General features: G+C 39.6%; 16 non-coding genes across 16 annotated transcripts; all 16 read left to right on the forward strand.

The window, feature by feature from the left end:
* Positions 1 to 1,013: 1,013 nt before the first annotated feature.
* Positions 1,014 to 1,132, forward strand: LOC140033652 (5S ribosomal RNA). The gene has a single exon (XR_011837554.1). It is a non-coding gene; the product is annotated as a 5S ribosomal RNA (ribosomal RNA).
* Positions 1,133 to 2,254: 1,122 nt separating this feature from the next.
* Positions 2,255 to 2,373, forward strand: LOC140033664 (5S ribosomal RNA). The gene has a single exon (XR_011837567.1). It is a non-coding gene; the product is annotated as a 5S ribosomal RNA (ribosomal RNA).
* Positions 2,374 to 3,495: 1,122 nt separating this feature from the next.
* Positions 3,496 to 3,614, forward strand: LOC140033676 (5S ribosomal RNA). Its single transcript, XR_011837579.1, has one exon. It is a non-coding gene; the product is annotated as a 5S ribosomal RNA (ribosomal RNA).
* A 1,122-nt stretch (positions 3,615 to 4,736) lies between these two features.
* Positions 4,737 to 4,855, forward strand: LOC140033687 (5S ribosomal RNA). The gene has a single exon (XR_011837590.1). It is a non-coding gene; the product is annotated as a 5S ribosomal RNA (ribosomal RNA).
* Positions 4,856 to 5,977: 1,122 nt separating this feature from the next.
* Positions 5,978 to 6,096, forward strand: LOC140033698 (5S ribosomal RNA). Its single transcript, XR_011837601.1, has one exon. It is a non-coding gene; the product is annotated as a 5S ribosomal RNA (ribosomal RNA).
* Positions 6,097 to 7,218: 1,122 nt separating this feature from the next.
* LOC140033709 (5S ribosomal RNA) lies at positions 7,219 to 7,337 on the forward strand. Its single transcript, XR_011837612.1, has one exon. It is a non-coding gene; the product is annotated as a 5S ribosomal RNA (ribosomal RNA).
* A 1,122-nt stretch (positions 7,338 to 8,459) lies between these two features.
* Positions 8,460 to 8,578, forward strand: LOC140033720 (5S ribosomal RNA). The gene has a single exon (XR_011837623.1). It is a non-coding gene; the product is annotated as a 5S ribosomal RNA (ribosomal RNA).
* Positions 8,579 to 9,700: 1,122 nt separating this feature from the next.
* On the forward strand, positions 9,701 to 9,819 carry LOC140033731 (5S ribosomal RNA). The gene has a single exon (XR_011837634.1). It is a non-coding gene; the product is annotated as a 5S ribosomal RNA (ribosomal RNA).
* Positions 9,820 to 10,941: 1,122 nt separating this feature from the next.
* Positions 10,942 to 11,060, forward strand: LOC140033742 (5S ribosomal RNA). The gene has a single exon (XR_011837645.1). It is a non-coding gene; the product is annotated as a 5S ribosomal RNA (ribosomal RNA).
* Positions 11,061 to 12,182: 1,122 nt separating this feature from the next.
* On the forward strand, positions 12,183 to 12,301 carry LOC140033753 (5S ribosomal RNA). The gene has a single exon (XR_011837656.1). It is a non-coding gene; the product is annotated as a 5S ribosomal RNA (ribosomal RNA).
* A 1,122-nt stretch (positions 12,302 to 13,423) lies between these two features.
* Positions 13,424 to 13,542, forward strand: LOC140033764 (5S ribosomal RNA). The gene has a single exon (XR_011837667.1). It is a non-coding gene; the product is annotated as a 5S ribosomal RNA (ribosomal RNA).
* A 1,122-nt stretch (positions 13,543 to 14,664) lies between these two features.
* LOC140033776 (5S ribosomal RNA) lies at positions 14,665 to 14,783 on the forward strand. Its single transcript, XR_011837679.1, has one exon. It is a non-coding gene; the product is annotated as a 5S ribosomal RNA (ribosomal RNA).
* A 1,122-nt stretch (positions 14,784 to 15,905) lies between these two features.
* On the forward strand, positions 15,906 to 16,024 carry LOC140033788 (5S ribosomal RNA). Its single transcript, XR_011837691.1, has one exon. It is a non-coding gene; the product is annotated as a 5S ribosomal RNA (ribosomal RNA).
* A 1,122-nt stretch (positions 16,025 to 17,146) lies between these two features.
* LOC140033799 (5S ribosomal RNA) lies at positions 17,147 to 17,265 on the forward strand. The gene has a single exon (XR_011837702.1). It is a non-coding gene; the product is annotated as a 5S ribosomal RNA (ribosomal RNA).
* A 1,122-nt stretch (positions 17,266 to 18,387) lies between these two features.
* On the forward strand, positions 18,388 to 18,506 carry LOC140033810 (5S ribosomal RNA). The gene has a single exon (XR_011837713.1). It is a non-coding gene; the product is annotated as a 5S ribosomal RNA (ribosomal RNA).
* A 1,122-nt stretch (positions 18,507 to 19,628) lies between these two features.
* Positions 19,629 to 19,747, forward strand: LOC140033821 (5S ribosomal RNA). Its single transcript, XR_011837724.1, has one exon. It is a non-coding gene; the product is annotated as a 5S ribosomal RNA (ribosomal RNA).
* Positions 19,748 to 21,315: the final 1,568 nt, after the last annotated feature.

Consider the following 21,315-nt stretch of genomic DNA (forward strand, 5'->3'; position numbering starts at 1 on the left):
AGGATCTGAAGGCGCGAGACAAATCAGGAACGGTACGGCTCGATCAAAGCCCGGATCGTCGCTCAAATTTGTCGGCGCAAATGCATCACCGCAACTAGGGGTGGCAATTTTCGACACGACACGAACCTAACACGAAATTAATGGGTTTGGGTTGAGGTTTCGGGAATTCGGGTCAGAATCGGGTTGGACCCGATGAACCCGAAAAGAAAACCGGTCGATTTCGGGTCAACCCGTGGTGACCTGATATGACCCGATATGACCCGTTTACGAATTAAAAATAATTTAATAAACATAAAAATAATTTTATCTAACTAAACTAAGTTATTCTTTTTTTCAAAGGCATTAATTACTTAATCCTAAACGAATTTATTTAATTTGTGTGAAGTTGAAATTATTGTACTTGGACAAATAATATATTATATTATTTTTCACTTTTGTATTGTTTTAATTTATTTTATATTTTGCTTGGGATAAAACACTTTTACGGTGTTTAATTTATTTTAGATTTGATTTGGAATCATTTATTTAAATTTTTATTACTTGATTATGTAATTAGTTTTGTGAGAAATTGATTTTATTAGAAATTACAGTGATAAATTAATAAATTAAAATTAAGTTTCGGGTCATTTCGGGTCGACCCGCCGCCCCGTAAACCTGAAATTTTCGGGTTCGGGTCAGCATACCTGACCCGTCACGGGTTGGCGGGTCGGGGTTCGGGTCAACAGATTTTCTGGCGGGTCTGTTGACCCGAACCCGACCCGCCAACCTGATTTGGACCCGAATTGCCACCCCTAACTGCAAGCGTGAAGGATTGATTTCATGATAATTTAGAGTTGCGGGATGAGGGAAAAAAACAGGGTGCAAATCAATAACAAAAAAAAATATAAAGTAAATAAATAAAAGGATAAGAGGAAAATGCTTGAATTGACGCTTAAAATGAATTTCGGTCTAGAAAAGCCACACTGCTTCGCAGGACGGGGTAGTTTAAAAGAATAACGCGAAAGGAACATGGCGGGTGCGATCATACCAGCACTAATGCACCGGATCCCATCAGAACTCCGAAGTTAAGCGTGCTTGGGCGAGAGTAGTACTAGGATGGGTGACCCCCTGGGAAGTCCTCGTGTTGCACCCCTCTCTTTTTTGTTTCGAAATCCAAATTTCCTATTCGTTCTTTATCCTGTAGTAATTTAGCTCCGTCGGAACGATTGCTTAATATTTTGCTTCTTGTCGAAGCGTGAAGGAGGATCTGAAGGCGCGAGACAAATCAGGAACGGTACGGCTCGATCAAAGCCCGGATCGTCGCTCAAATTTGTCGGCGCAAATGCATCACCGCAACTAGGGGTGGCAATTTTCGACACGACACGAACCTAACACGAAATTAATGGGTTTGGGTTGAGGTTTCGGGAATTCGGGTCAGAATCGGGTTGGACCCGATGAACCCGAAAAGAAAACCGGTCGATTTCGGGTCAACCCGTGGTGACCTGATATGACCCGATATGACCCGTTTACGAATTAAAAATAATTTAATAAACATAAAAATAATTTTATCTAACTAAACTAAGTTATTCTTTTTTTCAAAGGCATTAATTACTTAATCCTAAACGAATTTATTTAATTTGTGTGAAGTTGAAATTATTGTACTTGGACAAATAATATATTATATTATTTTTCACTTTTGTATTGTTTTAATTTATTTTATATTTTGCTTGGGATAAAACACTTTTACGGTGTTTAATTTATTTTAGATTTGATTTGGAATCATTTATTTAAATTTTTATTACTTGATTATGTAATTAGTTTTGTGAGAAATTGATTTTATTAGAAATTACAGTGATAAATTAATAAATTAAAATTAAGTTTCGGGTCATTTCGGGTCGACCCGCCGCCCCGTAAACCTGAAATTTTCGGGTTCGGGTCAGCATACCTGACCCGTCACGGGTTGGCGGGTCGGGGTTCGGGTCAACAGATTTTCTGGCGGGTCTGTTGACCCGAACCCGACCCGCCAACCTGATTTGGACCCGAATTGCCACCCCTAACTGCAAGCGTGAAGGATTGATTTCATGATAATTTAGAGTTGCGGGATGAGGGAAAAAAACAGGGTGCAAATCAATAACAAAAAAAAATATAAAGTAAATAAATAAAAGGATAAGAGGAAAATGCTTGAATTGACGCTTAAAATGAATTTCGGTCTAGAAAAGCCACACTGCTTCGCAGGACGGGGTAGTTTAAAAGAATAACGCGAAAGGAACATGGCGGGTGCGATCATACCAGCACTAATGCACCGGATCCCATCAGAACTCCGAAGTTAAGCGTGCTTGGGCGAGAGTAGTACTAGGATGGGTGACCCCCTGGGAAGTCCTCGTGTTGCACCCCTCTCTTTTTTGTTTCGAAATCCAAATTTCCTATTCGTTCTTTATCCTGTAGTAATTTAGCTCCGTCGGAACGATTGCTTAATATTTTGCTTCTTGTCGAAGCGTGAAGGAGGATCTGAAGGCGCGAGACAAATCAGGAACGGTACGGCTCGATCAAAGCCCGGATCGTCGCTCAAATTTGTCGGCGCAAATGCATCACCGCAACTAGGGGTGGCAATTTTCGACACGACACGAACCTAACACGAAATTAATGGGTTTGGGTTGAGGTTTCGGGAATTCGGGTCAGAATCGGGTTGGACCCGATGAACCCGAAAAGAAAACCGGTCGATTTCGGGTCAACCCGTGGTGACCTGATATGACCCGATATGACCCGTTTACGAATTAAAAATAATTTAATAAACATAAAAATAATTTTATCTAACTAAACTAAGTTATTCTTTTTTTCAAAGGCATTAATTACTTAATCCTAAACGAATTTATTTAATTTGTGTGAAGTTGAAATTATTGTACTTGGACAAATAATATATTATATTATTTTTCACTTTTGTATTGTTTTAATTTATTTTATATTTTGCTTGGGATAAAACACTTTTACGGTGTTTAATTTATTTTAGATTTGATTTGGAATCATTTATTTAAATTTTTATTACTTGATTATGTAATTAGTTTTGTGAGAAATTGATTTTATTAGAAATTACAGTGATAAATTAATAAATTAAAATTAAGTTTCGGGTCATTTCGGGTCGACCCGCCGCCCCGTAAACCTGAAATTTTCGGGTTCGGGTCAGCATACCTGACCCGTCACGGGTTGGCGGGTCGGGGTTCGGGTCAACAGATTTTCTGGCGGGTCTGTTGACCCGAACCCGACCCGCCAACCTGATTTGGACCCGAATTGCCACCCCTAACTGCAAGCGTGAAGGATTGATTTCATGATAATTTAGAGTTGCGGGATGAGGGAAAAAAACAGGGTGCAAATCAATAACAAAAAAAAATATAAAGTAAATAAATAAAAGGATAAGAGGAAAATGCTTGAATTGACGCTTAAAATGAATTTCGGTCTAGAAAAGCCACACTGCTTCGCAGGACGGGGTAGTTTAAAAGAATAACGCGAAAGGAACATGGCGGGTGCGATCATACCAGCACTAATGCACCGGATCCCATCAGAACTCCGAAGTTAAGCGTGCTTGGGCGAGAGTAGTACTAGGATGGGTGACCCCCTGGGAAGTCCTCGTGTTGCACCCCTCTCTTTTTTGTTTCGAAATCCAAATTTCCTATTCGTTCTTTATCCTGTAGTAATTTAGCTCCGTCGGAACGATTGCTTAATATTTTGCTTCTTGTCGAAGCGTGAAGGAGGATCTGAAGGCGCGAGACAAATCAGGAACGGTACGGCTCGATCAAAGCCCGGATCGTCGCTCAAATTTGTCGGCGCAAATGCATCACCGCAACTAGGGGTGGCAATTTTCGACACGACACGAACCTAACACGAAATTAATGGGTTTGGGTTGAGGTTTCGGGAATTCGGGTCAGAATCGGGTTGGACCCGATGAACCCGAAAAGAAAACCGGTCGATTTCGGGTCAACCCGTGGTGACCTGATATGACCCGATATGACCCGTTTACGAATTAAAAATAATTTAATAAACATAAAAATAATTTTATCTAACTAAACTAAGTTATTCTTTTTTTCAAAGGCATTAATTACTTAATCCTAAACGAATTTATTTAATTTGTGTGAAGTTGAAATTATTGTACTTGGACAAATAATATATTATATTATTTTTCACTTTTGTATTGTTTTAATTTATTTTATATTTTGCTTGGGATAAAACACTTTTACGGTGTTTAATTTATTTTAGATTTGATTTGGAATCATTTATTTAAATTTTTATTACTTGATTATGTAATTAGTTTTGTGAGAAATTGATTTTATTAGAAATTACAGTGATAAATTAATAAATTAAAATTAAGTTTCGGGTCATTTCGGGTCGACCCGCCGCCCCGTAAACCTGAAATTTTCGGGTTCGGGTCAGCATACCTGACCCGTCACGGGTTGGCGGGTCGGGGTTCGGGTCAACAGATTTTCTGGCGGGTCTGTTGACCCGAACCCGACCCGCCAACCTGATTTGGACCCGAATTGCCACCCCTAACTGCAAGCGTGAAGGATTGATTTCATGATAATTTAGAGTTGCGGGATGAGGGAAAAAAACAGGGTGCAAATCAATAACAAAAAAAAATATAAAGTAAATAAATAAAAGGATAAGAGGAAAATGCTTGAATTGACGCTTAAAATGAATTTCGGTCTAGAAAAGCCACACTGCTTCGCAGGACGGGGTAGTTTAAAAGAATAACGCGAAAGGAACATGGCGGGTGCGATCATACCAGCACTAATGCACCGGATCCCATCAGAACTCCGAAGTTAAGCGTGCTTGGGCGAGAGTAGTACTAGGATGGGTGACCCCCTGGGAAGTCCTCGTGTTGCACCCCTCTCTTTTTTGTTTCGAAATCCAAATTTCCTATTCGTTCTTTATCCTGTAGTAATTTAGCTCCGTCGGAACGATTGCTTAATATTTTGCTTCTTGTCGAAGCGTGAAGGAGGATCTGAAGGCGCGAGACAAATCAGGAACGGTACGGCTCGATCAAAGCCCGGATCGTCGCTCAAATTTGTCGGCGCAAATGCATCACCGCAACTAGGGGTGGCAATTTTCGACACGACACGAACCTAACACGAAATTAATGGGTTTGGGTTGAGGTTTCGGGAATTCGGGTCAGAATCGGGTTGGACCCGATGAACCCGAAAAGAAAACCGGTCGATTTCGGGTCAACCCGTGGTGACCTGATATGACCCGATATGACCCGTTTACGAATTAAAAATAATTTAATAAACATAAAAATAATTTTATCTAACTAAACTAAGTTATTCTTTTTTTCAAAGGCATTAATTACTTAATCCTAAACGAATTTATTTAATTTGTGTGAAGTTGAAATTATTGTACTTGGACAAATAATATATTATATTATTTTTCACTTTTGTATTGTTTTAATTTATTTTATATTTTGCTTGGGATAAAACACTTTTACGGTGTTTAATTTATTTTAGATTTGATTTGGAATCATTTATTTAAATTTTTATTACTTGATTATGTAATTAGTTTTGTGAGAAATTGATTTTATTAGAAATTACAGTGATAAATTAATAAATTAAAATTAAGTTTCGGGTCATTTCGGGTCGACCCGCCGCCCCGTAAACCTGAAATTTTCGGGTTCGGGTCAGCATACCTGACCCGTCACGGGTTGGCGGGTCGGGGTTCGGGTCAACAGATTTTCTGGCGGGTCTGTTGACCCGAACCCGACCCGCCAACCTGATTTGGACCCGAATTGCCACCCCTAACTGCAAGCGTGAAGGATTGATTTCATGATAATTTAGAGTTGCGGGATGAGGGAAAAAAACAGGGTGCAAATCAATAACAAAAAAAAATATAAAGTAAATAAATAAAAGGATAAGAGGAAAATGCTTGAATTGACGCTTAAAATGAATTTCGGTCTAGAAAAGCCACACTGCTTCGCAGGACGGGGTAGTTTAAAAGAATAACGCGAAAGGAACATGGCGGGTGCGATCATACCAGCACTAATGCACCGGATCCCATCAGAACTCCGAAGTTAAGCGTGCTTGGGCGAGAGTAGTACTAGGATGGGTGACCCCCTGGGAAGTCCTCGTGTTGCACCCCTCTCTTTTTTGTTTCGAAATCCAAATTTCCTATTCGTTCTTTATCCTGTAGTAATTTAGCTCCGTCGGAACGATTGCTTAATATTTTGCTTCTTGTCGAAGCGTGAAGGAGGATCTGAAGGCGCGAGACAAATCAGGAACGGTACGGCTCGATCAAAGCCCGGATCGTCGCTCAAATTTGTCGGCGCAAATGCATCACCGCAACTAGGGGTGGCAATTTTCGACACGACACGAACCTAACACGAAATTAATGGGTTTGGGTTGAGGTTTCGGGAATTCGGGTCAGAATCGGGTTGGACCCGATGAACCCGAAAAGAAAACCGGTCGATTTCGGGTCAACCCGTGGTGACCTGATATGACCCGATATGACCCGTTTACGAATTAAAAATAATTTAATAAACATAAAAATAATTTTATCTAACTAAACTAAGTTATTCTTTTTTTCAAAGGCATTAATTACTTAATCCTAAACGAATTTATTTAATTTGTGTGAAGTTGAAATTATTGTACTTGGACAAATAATATATTATATTATTTTTCACTTTTGTATTGTTTTAATTTATTTTATATTTTGCTTGGGATAAAACACTTTTACGGTGTTTAATTTATTTTAGATTTGATTTGGAATCATTTATTTAAATTTTTATTACTTGATTATGTAATTAGTTTTGTGAGAAATTGATTTTATTAGAAATTACAGTGATAAATTAATAAATTAAAATTAAGTTTCGGGTCATTTCGGGTCGACCCGCCGCCCCGTAAACCTGAAATTTTCGGGTTCGGGTCAGCATACCTGACCCGTCACGGGTTGGCGGGTCGGGGTTCGGGTCAACAGATTTTCTGGCGGGTCTGTTGACCCGAACCCGACCCGCCAACCTGATTTGGACCCGAATTGCCACCCCTAACTGCAAGCGTGAAGGATTGATTTCATGATAATTTAGAGTTGCGGGATGAGGGAAAAAAACAGGGTGCAAATCAATAACAAAAAAAAATATAAAGTAAATAAATAAAAGGATAAGAGGAAAATGCTTGAATTGACGCTTAAAATGAATTTCGGTCTAGAAAAGCCACACTGCTTCGCAGGACGGGGTAGTTTAAAAGAATAACGCGAAAGGAACATGGCGGGTGCGATCATACCAGCACTAATGCACCGGATCCCATCAGAACTCCGAAGTTAAGCGTGCTTGGGCGAGAGTAGTACTAGGATGGGTGACCCCCTGGGAAGTCCTCGTGTTGCACCCCTCTCTTTTTTGTTTCGAAATCCAAATTTCCTATTCGTTCTTTATCCTGTAGTAATTTAGCTCCGTCGGAACGATTGCTTAATATTTTGCTTCTTGTCGAAGCGTGAAGGAGGATCTGAAGGCGCGAGACAAATCAGGAACGGTACGGCTCGATCAAAGCCCGGATCGTCGCTCAAATTTGTCGGCGCAAATGCATCACCGCAACTAGGGGTGGCAATTTTCGACACGACACGAACCTAACACGAAATTAATGGGTTTGGGTTGAGGTTTCGGGAATTCGGGTCAGAATCGGGTTGGACCCGATGAACCCGAAAAGAAAACCGGTCGATTTCGGGTCAACCCGTGGTGACCTGATATGACCCGATATGACCCGTTTACGAATTAAAAATAATTTAATAAACATAAAAATAATTTTATCTAACTAAACTAAGTTATTCTTTTTTTCAAAGGCATTAATTACTTAATCCTAAACGAATTTATTTAATTTGTGTGAAGTTGAAATTATTGTACTTGGACAAATAATATATTATATTATTTTTCACTTTTGTATTGTTTTAATTTATTTTATATTTTGCTTGGGATAAAACACTTTTACGGTGTTTAATTTATTTTAGATTTGATTTGGAATCATTTATTTAAATTTTTATTACTTGATTATGTAATTAGTTTTGTGAGAAATTGATTTTATTAGAAATTACAGTGATAAATTAATAAATTAAAATTAAGTTTCGGGTCATTTCGGGTCGACCCGCCGCCCCGTAAACCTGAAATTTTCGGGTTCGGGTCAGCATACCTGACCCGTCACGGGTTGGCGGGTCGGGGTTCGGGTCAACAGATTTTCTGGCGGGTCTGTTGACCCGAACCCGACCCGCCAACCTGATTTGGACCCGAATTGCCACCCCTAACTGCAAGCGTGAAGGATTGATTTCATGATAATTTAGAGTTGCGGGATGAGGGAAAAAAACAGGGTGCAAATCAATAACAAAAAAAAATATAAAGTAAATAAATAAAAGGATAAGAGGAAAATGCTTGAATTGACGCTTAAAATGAATTTCGGTCTAGAAAAGCCACACTGCTTCGCAGGACGGGGTAGTTTAAAAGAATAACGCGAAAGGAACATGGCGGGTGCGATCATACCAGCACTAATGCACCGGATCCCATCAGAACTCCGAAGTTAAGCGTGCTTGGGCGAGAGTAGTACTAGGATGGGTGACCCCCTGGGAAGTCCTCGTGTTGCACCCCTCTCTTTTTTGTTTCGAAATCCAAATTTCCTATTCGTTCTTTATCCTGTAGTAATTTAGCTCCGTCGGAACGATTGCTTAATATTTTGCTTCTTGTCGAAGCGTGAAGGAGGATCTGAAGGCGCGAGACAAATCAGGAACGGTACGGCTCGATCAAAGCCCGGATCGTCGCTCAAATTTGTCGGCGCAAATGCATCACCGCAACTAGGGGTGGCAATTTTCGACACGACACGAACCTAACACGAAATTAATGGGTTTGGGTTGAGGTTTCGGGAATTCGGGTCAGAATCGGGTTGGACCCGATGAACCCGAAAAGAAAACCGGTCGATTTCGGGTCAACCCGTGGTGACCTGATATGACCCGATATGACCCGTTTACGAATTAAAAATAATTTAATAAACATAAAAATAATTTTATCTAACTAAACTAAGTTATTCTTTTTTTCAAAGGCATTAATTACTTAATCCTAAACGAATTTATTTAATTTGTGTGAAGTTGAAATTATTGTACTTGGACAAATAATATATTATATTATTTTTCACTTTTGTATTGTTTTAATTTATTTTATATTTTGCTTGGGATAAAACACTTTTACGGTGTTTAATTTATTTTAGATTTGATTTGGAATCATTTATTTAAATTTTTATTACTTGATTATGTAATTAGTTTTGTGAGAAATTGATTTTATTAGAAATTACAGTGATAAATTAATAAATTAAAATTAAGTTTCGGGTCATTTCGGGTCGACCCGCCGCCCCGTAAACCTGAAATTTTCGGGTTCGGGTCAGCATACCTGACCCGTCACGGGTTGGCGGGTCGGGGTTCGGGTCAACAGATTTTCTGGCGGGTCTGTTGACCCGAACCCGACCCGCCAACCTGATTTGGACCCGAATTGCCACCCCTAACTGCAAGCGTGAAGGATTGATTTCATGATAATTTAGAGTTGCGGGATGAGGGAAAAAAACAGGGTGCAAATCAATAACAAAAAAAAATATAAAGTAAATAAATAAAAGGATAAGAGGAAAATGCTTGAATTGACGCTTAAAATGAATTTCGGTCTAGAAAAGCCACACTGCTTCGCAGGACGGGGTAGTTTAAAAGAATAACGCGAAAGGAACATGGCGGGTGCGATCATACCAGCACTAATGCACCGGATCCCATCAGAACTCCGAAGTTAAGCGTGCTTGGGCGAGAGTAGTACTAGGATGGGTGACCCCCTGGGAAGTCCTCGTGTTGCACCCCTCTCTTTTTTGTTTCGAAATCCAAATTTCCTATTCGTTCTTTATCCTGTAGTAATTTAGCTCCGTCGGAACGATTGCTTAATATTTTGCTTCTTGTCGAAGCGTGAAGGAGGATCTGAAGGCGCGAGACAAATCAGGAACGGTACGGCTCGATCAAAGCCCGGATCGTCGCTCAAATTTGTCGGCGCAAATGCATCACCGCAACTAGGGGTGGCAATTTTCGACACGACACGAACCTAACACGAAATTAATGGGTTTGGGTTGAGGTTTCGGGAATTCGGGTCAGAATCGGGTTGGACCCGATGAACCCGAAAAGAAAACCGGTCGATTTCGGGTCAACCCGTGGTGACCTGATATGACCCGATATGACCCGTTTACGAATTAAAAATAATTTAATAAACATAAAAATAATTTTATCTAACTAAACTAAGTTATTCTTTTTTTCAAAGGCATTAATTACTTAATCCTAAACGAATTTATTTAATTTGTGTGAAGTTGAAATTATTGTACTTGGACAAATAATATATTATATTATTTTTCACTTTTGTATTGTTTTAATTTATTTTATATTTTGCTTGGGATAAAACACTTTTACGGTGTTTAATTTATTTTAGATTTGATTTGGAATCATTTATTTAAATTTTTATTACTTGATTATGTAATTAGTTTTGTGAGAAATTGATTTTATTAGAAATTACAGTGATAAATTAATAAATTAAAATTAAGTTTCGGGTCATTTCGGGTCGACCCGCCGCCCCGTAAACCTGAAATTTTCGGGTTCGGGTCAGCATACCTGACCCGTCACGGGTTGGCGGGTCGGGGTTCGGGTCAACAGATTTTCTGGCGGGTCTGTTGACCCGAACCCGACCCGCCAACCTGATTTGGACCCGAATTGCCACCCCTAACTGCAAGCGTGAAGGATTGATTTCATGATAATTTAGAGTTGCGGGATGAGGGAAAAAAACAGGGTGCAAATCAATAACAAAAAAAAATATAAAGTAAATAAATAAAAGGATAAGAGGAAAATGCTTGAATTGACGCTTAAAATGAATTTCGGTCTAGAAAAGCCACACTGCTTCGCAGGACGGGGTAGTTTAAAAGAATAACGCGAAAGGAACATGGCGGGTGCGATCATACCAGCACTAATGCACCGGATCCCATCAGAACTCCGAAGTTAAGCGTGCTTGGGCGAGAGTAGTACTAGGATGGGTGACCCCCTGGGAAGTCCTCGTGTTGCACCCCTCTCTTTTTTGTTTCGAAATCCAAATTTCCTATTCGTTCTTTATCCTGTAGTAATTTAGCTCCGTCGGAACGATTGCTTAATATTTTGCTTCTTGTCGAAGCGTGAAGGAGGATCTGAAGGCGCGAGACAAATCAGGAACGGTACGGCTCGATCAAAGCCCGGATCGTCGCTCAAATTTGTCGGCGCAAATGCATCACCGCAACTAGGGGTGGCAATTTTCGACACGACACGAACCTAACACGAAATTAATGGGTTTGGGTTGAGGTTTCGGGAATTCGGGTCAGAATCGGGTTGGACCCGATGAACCCGAAAAGAAAACCGGTCGATTTCGGGTCAACCCGTGGTGACCTGATATGACCCGATATGACCCGTTTACGAATTAAAAATAATTTAATAAACATAAAAATAATTTTATCTAACTAAACTAAGTTATTCTTTTTTTCAAAGGCATTAATTACTTAATCCTAAACGAATTTATTTAATTTGTGTGAAGTTGAAATTATTGTACTTGGACAAATAATATATTATATTATTTTTCACTTTTGTATTGTTTTAATTTATTTTATATTTTGCTTGGGATAAAACACTTTTACGGTGTTTAATTTATTTTAGATTTGATTTGGAATCATTTATTTAAATTTTTATTACTTGATTATGTAATTAGTTTTGTGAGAAATTGATTTTATTAGAAATTACAGTGATAAATTAATAAATTAAAATTAAGTTTCGGGTCATTTCGGGTCGACCCGCCGCCCCGTAAACCTGAAATTTTCGGGTTCGGGTCAGCATACCTGACCCGTCACGGGTTGGCGGGTCGGGGTTCGGGTCAACAGATTTTCTGGCGGGTCTGTTGACCCGAACCCGACCCGCCAACCTGATTTGGACCCGAATTGCCACCCCTAACTGCAAGCGTGAAGGATTGATTTCATGATAATTTAGAGTTGCGGGATGAGGGAAAAAAACAGGGTGCAAATCAATAACAAAAAAAAATATAAAGTAAATAAATAAAAGGATAAGAGGAAAATGCTTGAATTGACGCTTAAAATGAATTTCGGTCTAGAAAAGCCACACTGCTTCGCAGGACGGGGTAGTTTAAAAGAATAACGCGAAAGGAACATGGCGGGTGCGATCATACCAGCACTAATGCACCGGATCCCATCAGAACTCCGAAGTTAAGCGTGCTTGGGCGAGAGTAGTACTAGGATGGGTGACCCCCTGGGAAGTCCTCGTGTTGCACCCCTCTCTTTTTTGTTTCGAAATCCAAATTTCCTATTCGTTCTTTATCCTGTAGTAATTTAGCTCCGTCGGAACGATTGCTTAATATTTTGCTTCTTGTCGAAGCGTGAAGGAGGATCTGAAGGCGCGAGACAAATCAGGAACGGTACGGCTCGATCAAAGCCCGGATCGTCGCTCAAATTTGTCGGCGCAAATGCATCACCGCAACTAGGGGTGGCAATTTTCGACACGACACGAACCTAACACGAAATTAATGGGTTTGGGTTGAGGTTTCGGGAATTCGGGTCAGAATCGGGTTGGACCCGATGAACCCGAAAAGAAAACCGGTCGATTTCGGGTCAACCCGTGGTGACCTGATATGACCCGATATGACCCGTTTACGAATTAAAAATAATTTAATAAACATAAAAATAATTTTATCTAACTAAACTAAGTTATTCTTTTTTTCAAAGGCATTAATTACTTAATCCTAAACGAATTTATTTAATTTGTGTGAAGTTGAAATTATTGTACTTGGACAAATAATATATTATATTATTTTTCACTTTTGTATTGTTTTAATTTATTTTATATTTTGCTTGGGATAAAACACTTTTACGGTGTTTAATTTATTTTAGATTTGATTTGGAATCATTTATTTAAATTTTTATTACTTGATTATGTAATTAGTTTTGTGAGAAATTGATTTTATTAGAAATTACAGTGATAAATTAATAAATTAAAATTAAGTTTCGGGTCATTTCGGGTCGACCCGCCGCCCCGTAAACCTGAAATTTTCGGGTTCGGGTCAGCATACCTGACCCGTCACGGGTTGGCGGGTCGGGGTTCGGGTCAACAGATTTTCTGGCGGGTCTGTTGACCCGAACCCGACCCGCCAACCTGATTTGGACCCGAATTGCCACCCCTAACTGCAAGCGTGAAGGATTGATTTCATGATAATTTAGAGTTGCGGGATGAGGGAAAAAAACAGGGTGCAAATCAATAACAAAAAAAAATATAAAGTAAATAAATAAAAGGATAAGAGGAAAATGCTTGAATTGACGCTTAAAATGAATTTCGGTCTAGAAAAGCCACACTGCTTCGCAGGACGGGGTAGTTTAAAAGAATAACGCGAAAGGAACATGGCGGGTGCGATCATACCAGCACTAATGCACCGGATCCCATCAGAACTCCGAAGTTAAGCGTGCTTGGGCGAGAGTAGTACTAGGATGGGTGACCCCCTGGGAAGTCCTCGTGTTGCACCCCTCTCTTTTTTGTTTCGAAATCCAAATTTCCTATTCGTTCTTTATCCTGTAGTAATTTAGCTCCGTCGGAACGATTGCTTAATATTTTGCTTCTTGTCGAAGCGTGAAGGAGGATCTGAAGGCGCGAGACAAATCAGGAACGGTACGGCTCGATCAAAGCCCGGATCGTCGCTCAAATTTGTCGGCGCAAATGCATCACCGCAACTAGGGGTGGCAATTTTCGACACGACACGAACCTAACACGAAATTAATGGGTTTGGGTTGAGGTTTCGGGAATTCGGGTCAGAATCGGGTTGGACCCGATGAACCCGAAAAGAAAACCGGTCGATTTCGGGTCAACCCGTGGTGACCTGATATGACCCGATATGACCCGTTTACGAATTAAAAATAATTTAATAAACATAAAAATAATTTTATCTAACTAAACTAAGTTATTCTTTTTTTCAAAGGCATTAATTACTTAATCCTAAACGAATTTATTTAATTTGTGTGAAGTTGAAATTATTGTACTTGGACAAATAATATATTATATTATTTTTCACTTTTGTATTGTTTTAATTTATTTTATATTTTGCTTGGGATAAAACACTTTTACGGTGTTTAATTTATTTTAGATTTGATTTGGAATCATTTATTTAAATTTTTATTACTTGATTATGTAATTAGTTTTGTGAGAAATTGATTTTATTAGAAATTACAGTGATAAATTAATAAATTAAAATTAAGTTTCGGGTCATTTCGGGTCGACCCGCCGCCCCGTAAACCTGAAATTTTCGGGTTCGGGTCAGCATACCTGACCCGTCACGGGTTGGCGGGTCGGGGTTCGGGTCAACAGATTTTCTGGCGGGTCTGTTGACCCGAACCCGACCCGCCAACCTGATTTGGACCCGAATTGCCACCCCTAACTGCAAGCGTGAAGGATTGATTTCATGATAATTTAGAGTTGCGGGATGAGGGAAAAAAACAGGGTGCAAATCAATAACAAAAAAAAATATAAAGTAAATAAATAAAAGGATAAGAGGAAAATGCTTGAATTGACGCTTAAAATGAATTTCGGTCTAGAAAAGCCACACTGCTTCGCAGGACGGGGTAGTTTAAAAGAATAACGCGAAAGGAACATGGCGGGTGCGATCATACCAGCACTAATGCACCGGATCCCATCAGAACTCCGAAGTTAAGCGTGCTTGGGCGAGAGTAGTACTAGGATGGGTGACCCCCTGGGAAGTCCTCGTGTTGCACCCCTCTCTTTTTTGTTTCGAAATCCAAATTTCCTATTCGTTCTTTATCCTGTAGTAATTTAGCTCCGTCGGAACGATTGCTTAATATTTTGCTTCTTGTCGAAGCGTGAAGGAGGATCTGAAGGCGCGAGACAAATCAGGAACGGTACGGCTCGATCAAAGCCCGGATCGTCGCTCAAATTTGTCGGCGCAAATGCATCACCGCAACTAGGGGTGGCAATTTTCGACACGACACGAACCTAACACGAAATTAATGGGTTTGGGTTGAGGTTTCGGGAATTCGGGTCAGAATCGGGTTGGACCCGATGAACCCGAAAAGAAAACCGGTCGATTTCGGGTCAACCCGTGGTGACCTGATATGACCCGATATGACCCGTTTACGAATTAAAAATAATTTAATAAACATAAAAATAATTTTATCTAACTAAACTAAGTTATTCTTTTTTTCAAAGGCATTAATTACTTAATCCTAAACGAATTTATTTAATTTGTGTGAAGTTGAAATTATTGTACTTGGACAAATAATATATTATATTATTTTTCACTTTTGTATTGTTTTAATTTATTTTATATTTTGCTTGGGATAAAACACTTTTACGGTGTTTAATTTATTTTAGATTTGATTTGGAATCATTTATTTAAATTTTTATTACTTGATTATGTAATTAGTTTTGTGAGAAATTGATTTTATTAGAAATTACAGTGATAAATTAATAAATTAAAATTAAGTTTCGGGTCATTTCGGGTCGACCCGCCGCCCCGTAAACCTGAAATTTTCGGGTTCGGGTCAGCATACCTGACCCGTCACGGGTTGGCGGGTCGGGGTTCGGGTCAACAGATTTTCTGGCGGGTCTGTTGACCCGAACCCGACCCGCCAACCTGATTTGGACCCGAATTGCCACCCCTAACTGCAAGCGTGAAGGATTGATTTCATGATAATTTAGAGTTGCGGGATGAGGGAAAAAAACAGGGTGCAAATCAATAACAAAAAAAAATATAAAGTAAATAAATAAAAGGATAAGAGGAAAATGCTTGAATTGACGCTTAAAATGAATTTCGGTCTAGAAAAGCCACACTGCTTCGCAGGACGGGGTAGTTTAAAAGAATAACGCGAAAGGAACATGGCGGGTGCGATCATACCAGCACTAATGCACCGGATCCCATCAGAACTCCGAAGTTAAGCGTGCTTGGGCGAGAGTAGTACTAGGATGGGTGACCCCCTGGGAAGTCCTCGTGTTGCACCCCTCTCTTTTTTGTTTCGAAATCCAAATTTCCTATTCGTTCTTTATCCTGTAGTAATTTAGCTCCGTCGGAACGATTGCTTAATATTTTGCTTCTTGTCGAAGCGTGAAGGAGGATCTGAAGGCGCGAGACAAATCAGGAACGGTACGGCTCGATCAAAGCCCGGATCGTCGCTCAAATTTGTCGGCGCAAATGCATCACCGCAACTAGGGGTGGCAATTTTCGACACGACACGAACCTAACACGAAATTAATGGGTTTGGGTTGAGGTTTCGGGAATTCGGGTCAGAATCGGGTTGGACCCGATGAACCCGAAAAGAAAACCGGTCGATTTCGGGTCAACCCGTGGTGACCTGATATGACCCGATATGACCCGTTTACGAATTAAAAATAATTTAATAAACATAAAAATAATTTTATCTAACTAAACTAAGTTATTCTTTTTTTCAAAGGCATTAATTACTTAATCCTAAACGAATTTATTTAATTTGTGTGAAGTTGAAATTATTGTACTTGGACAAATAATATATTATATTATTTTTCACTTTTGTATTGTTTTAATTTATTTTATATTTTGCTTGGGATAAAACACTTTTACGGTGTTTAATTTATTTTAGATTTGATTTGGAATCATTTATTTAAATTTTTATTACTTGATTATGTAATTAGTTTTGTGAGAAATTGATTTTATTAGAAATTACAGTGATAAATTAATAAATTAAAATTAAGTTTCGGGTCATTTCGGGTCGACCCGCCGCCCCGTAAACCTGAAATTTTCGGGTTCGGGTCAGCATACCTGACCCGTCACGGGTTGGCGGGTCGGGGTTCGGGTCAACAGATTTTCTGGCGGGTCTGTTGACCCGAACCCGACCCGCCAACCTGATTTGGACCCGAATTGCCACCCCTAACTGCAAGCGTGAAGGATTGATTTCATGATAATTTAGAGTTGCGGGATGAGGGAAAAAAACAGGGTGCAAATCAATAACAAAAAAAAATATAAAGTAAATAAATAAAAGGATAAGAGGAAAATGCTTGAATTGACGCTTAAAATGAATTTCGGTCTAGAAAAGCCACACTGCTTCGCAGGACGGGGTAGTTTAAAAGAATAACGCGAAAGGAACATGGCGGGTGCGATCATACCAGCACTAATGCACCGGATCCCATCAGAACTCCGAAGTTAAGCGTGCTTGGGCGAGAGTAGTACTAGGATGGGTGACCCCCTGGGAAGTCCTCGTGTTGCACCCCTCTCTTTTTTGTTTCGAAATCCAAATTTCCTATTCGTTCTTTATCCTGTAGTAATTTAGCTCCGTCGGAACGATTGCTTAATATTTTGCTTCTTGTCGAAGCGTGAAGGAGGATCTGAAGGCGCGAGACAAATCAGGAACGGTACGGCTCGATCAAAGCCCGGATCGTCGCTCAAATTTGTCGGCGCAAATGCATCACCGCAACTAGGGGTGGCAATTTTCGACACGACACGAACCTAACACGAAATTAATGGGTTTGGGTTGAGGTTTCGGGAATTCGGGTCAGAATCGGGTTGGACCCGATGAACCCGAAAAGAAAACCGGTCGATTTCGGGTCAACCCGTGGTGACCTGATATGACCCGATATGACCCGTTTACGAATTAAAAATAATTTAATAAACATAAAAATAATTTTATCTAACTAAACTAAGTTATTCTTTTTTTCAAAGGCATTAATTACTTAATCCTAAACGAATTTATTTAATTTGTGTGAAGTTGAAATTATTGTACTTGGACAAATAATATATTATATTATTTTTCACTTTTGTATTGTTTTAATTTATTTTATATTTTGCTTGGGATAAAACACTTTTACGGTGTTTAATTTATTTTAGATTTGATTTGGAATCATTTATTTAAATTTTTATTACTTGATTATGTAATTAGTTTTGTGAGAAATTGATTTTATTAGAAATTACAGTGATAAATTAATAAATTAAAATTAAGTTTCGGGTCATTTCGGGTCGACCCGCCGCCCCGTAAACCTGAAATTTTCGGGTTCGGGTCAGCATACCTGACCCGTCACGGGTTGGCGGGTCGGGGTTCGGGTCAACAGATTTTCTGGCGGGTCTGTTGACCCGAACCCGACCCGCCAACCTGATTTGGACCCGAATTGCCACCCCTAACTGCAAGCGTGAAGGATTGATTTCATGATAATTTAGAGTTGCGGGATGAGGGAAAAAAACAGGGTGCAAATCAATAACAAAAAAAAATATAAAGTAAATAAATAAAAGGATAAGAGGAAAATGCTTGAATTGACGCTTAAAATGAATTTCGGTCTAGAAAAGCCACACTGCTTCGCAGGACGGGGTAGTTTAAAAGAATAACGCGAAAGGAACATGGCGGGTGCGATCATACCAGCACTAATGCACCGGATCCCATCAGAACTCCGAAGTTAAGCGTGCTTGGGCGAGAGTAGTACTAGGATGGGTGACCCCCTGGGAAGTCCTCGTGTTGCACCCCTCTCTTTTTTGTTTCGAAATCCAAATTTCCTATTCGTTCTTTATCCTGTAGTAATTTAGCTCCGTCGGAACGATTGCTTAATATTTTGCTTCTTGTCGAAGCGTGAAGGAGGATCTGAAGGCGCGAGACAAATCAGGAACGGTACGGCTCGATCAAAGCCCGGATCGTCGCTCAAATTTGTCGGCGCAAATGCATCACCGCAACTAGGGGTGGCAATTTTCGACACGACACGAACCTAACACGAAATTAATGGGTTTGGGTTGAGGTTTCGGGAATTCGGGTCAGAATCGGGTTGGACCCGATGAACCCGAAAAGAAAACCGGTCGATTTCGGGTCAACCCGTGGTGACCTGATATGACCCGATATGACCCGTTTACGAATTAAAAATAATTTAATAAACATAAAAATAATTTTATCTAACTAAACTAAGTTATTCTTTTTTTCAAAGGCATTAATTACTTAATCCTAAACGAATTTATTTAATTTGTGTGAAGTTGAAATTATTGTACTTGGACAAATAATATATTATATTATTTTTCACTTTTGTATTGTTTTAATTTATTTTATATTTTGCTTGGGATAAAACACTTTTACGGTGTTTAATTTATTTTAGATTTGATTTGGAATCATTTATTTAAATTTTTATTACTTGATTATGTAATTAGTTTTGTGAGAAATTGATTTTATTAGAAATTACAGTGATAAATTAATAAATTAAAATTAAGTTTCGGGTCATTTCGGGTCGACCCGCCGCCCCGTAAACCTGAAATTTTCGGGTTCGGGTCAGCATACCTGACCCGTCACGGGTTGGCGGGTCGGGGTTCGGGTCAACAGATTTTCTGGCGGGTCTGTTGACCCGAACCCGACCCGCCAACCTGATTTGGACCCGAATTGCCACCCCTAACTGCAAGCGTGAAGGATTGATTTCATGATAATTTAGAGTTGCGGGATGAGGGAAAAAAACAGGGTGCAAATCAATAACAAAAAAAAATATAAAGTAAATAAATAAAAGGATAAGAGGAAAATGCTTGAATTGACGCTTAAAATGAATTTCGGTCTAGAAAAGCCACACTGCTTCGCAGGACGGGGTAGTTTAAAAGAATAACGCGAAAGGAACATGGCGGGTGCGATCATACCAGCACTAATGCACCGGATCCCATCAGAACTCCGAAGTTAAGCGTGCTTGGGCGAGAGTAGTACTAGGATGGGTGACCCCCTGGGAAGTCCTCGTGTTGCACCCCTCTCTTTTTTGTTTCGAAATCCAAATTTCCTATTCGTTCTTTATCCTGTAGTAATTTAGCTCCGTCGGAACGATTGCTTAATATTTTGCTTCTTGTCGAAGCGTGAAGGAGGATCTGAAGGCGCGAGACAAATCAGGAACGGTACGGCTCGATCAAAGCCCGGATCGTCGCTCAAATTTGTCGGCGCAAATGCATCACCGCAACTAGGGGTGGCAATTTTCGACACGACACGAACCTAACACGAAATTAATGGGTTTGGGTTGAGGTTTCGGGAATTCGGGTCAGAATCGGGTTGGACCCGATGAACCCGAAAAGAAAACCGGTCGATTTCGGGTCAACCCGTGGTGACCTGATATGACCCGATATGACCCGTTTACGAATTAAAAATAATTTAATAAACATAAAAATAATTTTATCTAACTAAACTAAGTTATTCTTTTTTTCAAAGGCATTAATTACTTAATCCTAAACGAATTTATTTAATTTGTGTGAAGTTGAAATTATTGTACTTGGACAAATAATATATTATATTATTTTTCACTTTTGTATTGTTTTAATTTATTTTATATTTTGCTTGGGATAAAACACTTTTACGGTGTTTAATTTATTTTAGATTTGATTTGGAATCATTTATTTAAATTTTTATTACTTGATTATGTAATTAGTTTTGTGAGAAATTGATTTTATTAGAAATTACAGTGATAAATTAATAAATTAAAATTAAGTTTCGGGTCATTTCGGGTCGACCCGCCGCCCCGTAAACCTGAAATTTTCGGGTTCGGGTCAGCATACCTGACCCGTCACGGGTTGGCGGGTCGGGGTTCGGGTCAACAGATTTTCTGGCGGGTCTGTTGACCCGAACCCGACCCGCCAACCTGATTTGGACCCGAATTGCCACCCCTAACTGCAAGCGTGAAGGATTGATTTCATGATAATTTAGAGTTGCGGGATGAGGGAAAAAAACAGGGTGCAAATCAATAACAAAAAAAAATATAATATTTTAGATTTGATTTGGAATCATTTATTTAAATTTTTATTACTTGATTATGTAATTAGTTTTGTGAGAAATTGATTTTATTAGAAATTACAGTGATAAATTAATAAATTAAAATTAAGTTTCGGGTCATTTCGGGTCGACCCGCCGCCCCGTAAACCTGAAATTTTCGGGTTCGGGTCAGCATACCTGACCCGTCACGGGTTGGCGGGTCGGGGTTCGGGTCAACAGATTTATTCAAGCATTTTCCTCTTATCCTTTTATTTATTTACTTTATATTTTTTTTTGTTATTGATTTGCACCCTGTTTTTTTCCCTCATCCCGCAACTCTAAATTATCATGAAATCAATCCTTCACGCTTGCAGTTAGGGGTGGCAATTCGGGTCCAAATCAGGTTGGCGGGTCGGGTTCGGGTCAACAGACCCGCCAGAAAATCTGTTGACCCGAACCCCGACCCGCCAACCCGTGACGGGTCAGGTATGCTGACCCGAACCCGAAAATTTCAGGTTTACGGGGCGGCGGGTCGACCCGAAATGACCCGAAACTTAATTTTAATTTATTAATTTATCACTGT

Source organism: Coffea arabica, unplaced genomic scaffold, assembly GCF_036785885.1.
Source record: "Coffea arabica cultivar ET-39 unplaced genomic scaffold, Coffea Arabica ET-39 HiFi ptg000200l, whole genome shotgun sequence".
NCBI classification, from domain to species: Eukaryota; Viridiplantae; Streptophyta; class Magnoliopsida; order Gentianales; family Rubiaceae; genus Coffea; species Coffea arabica.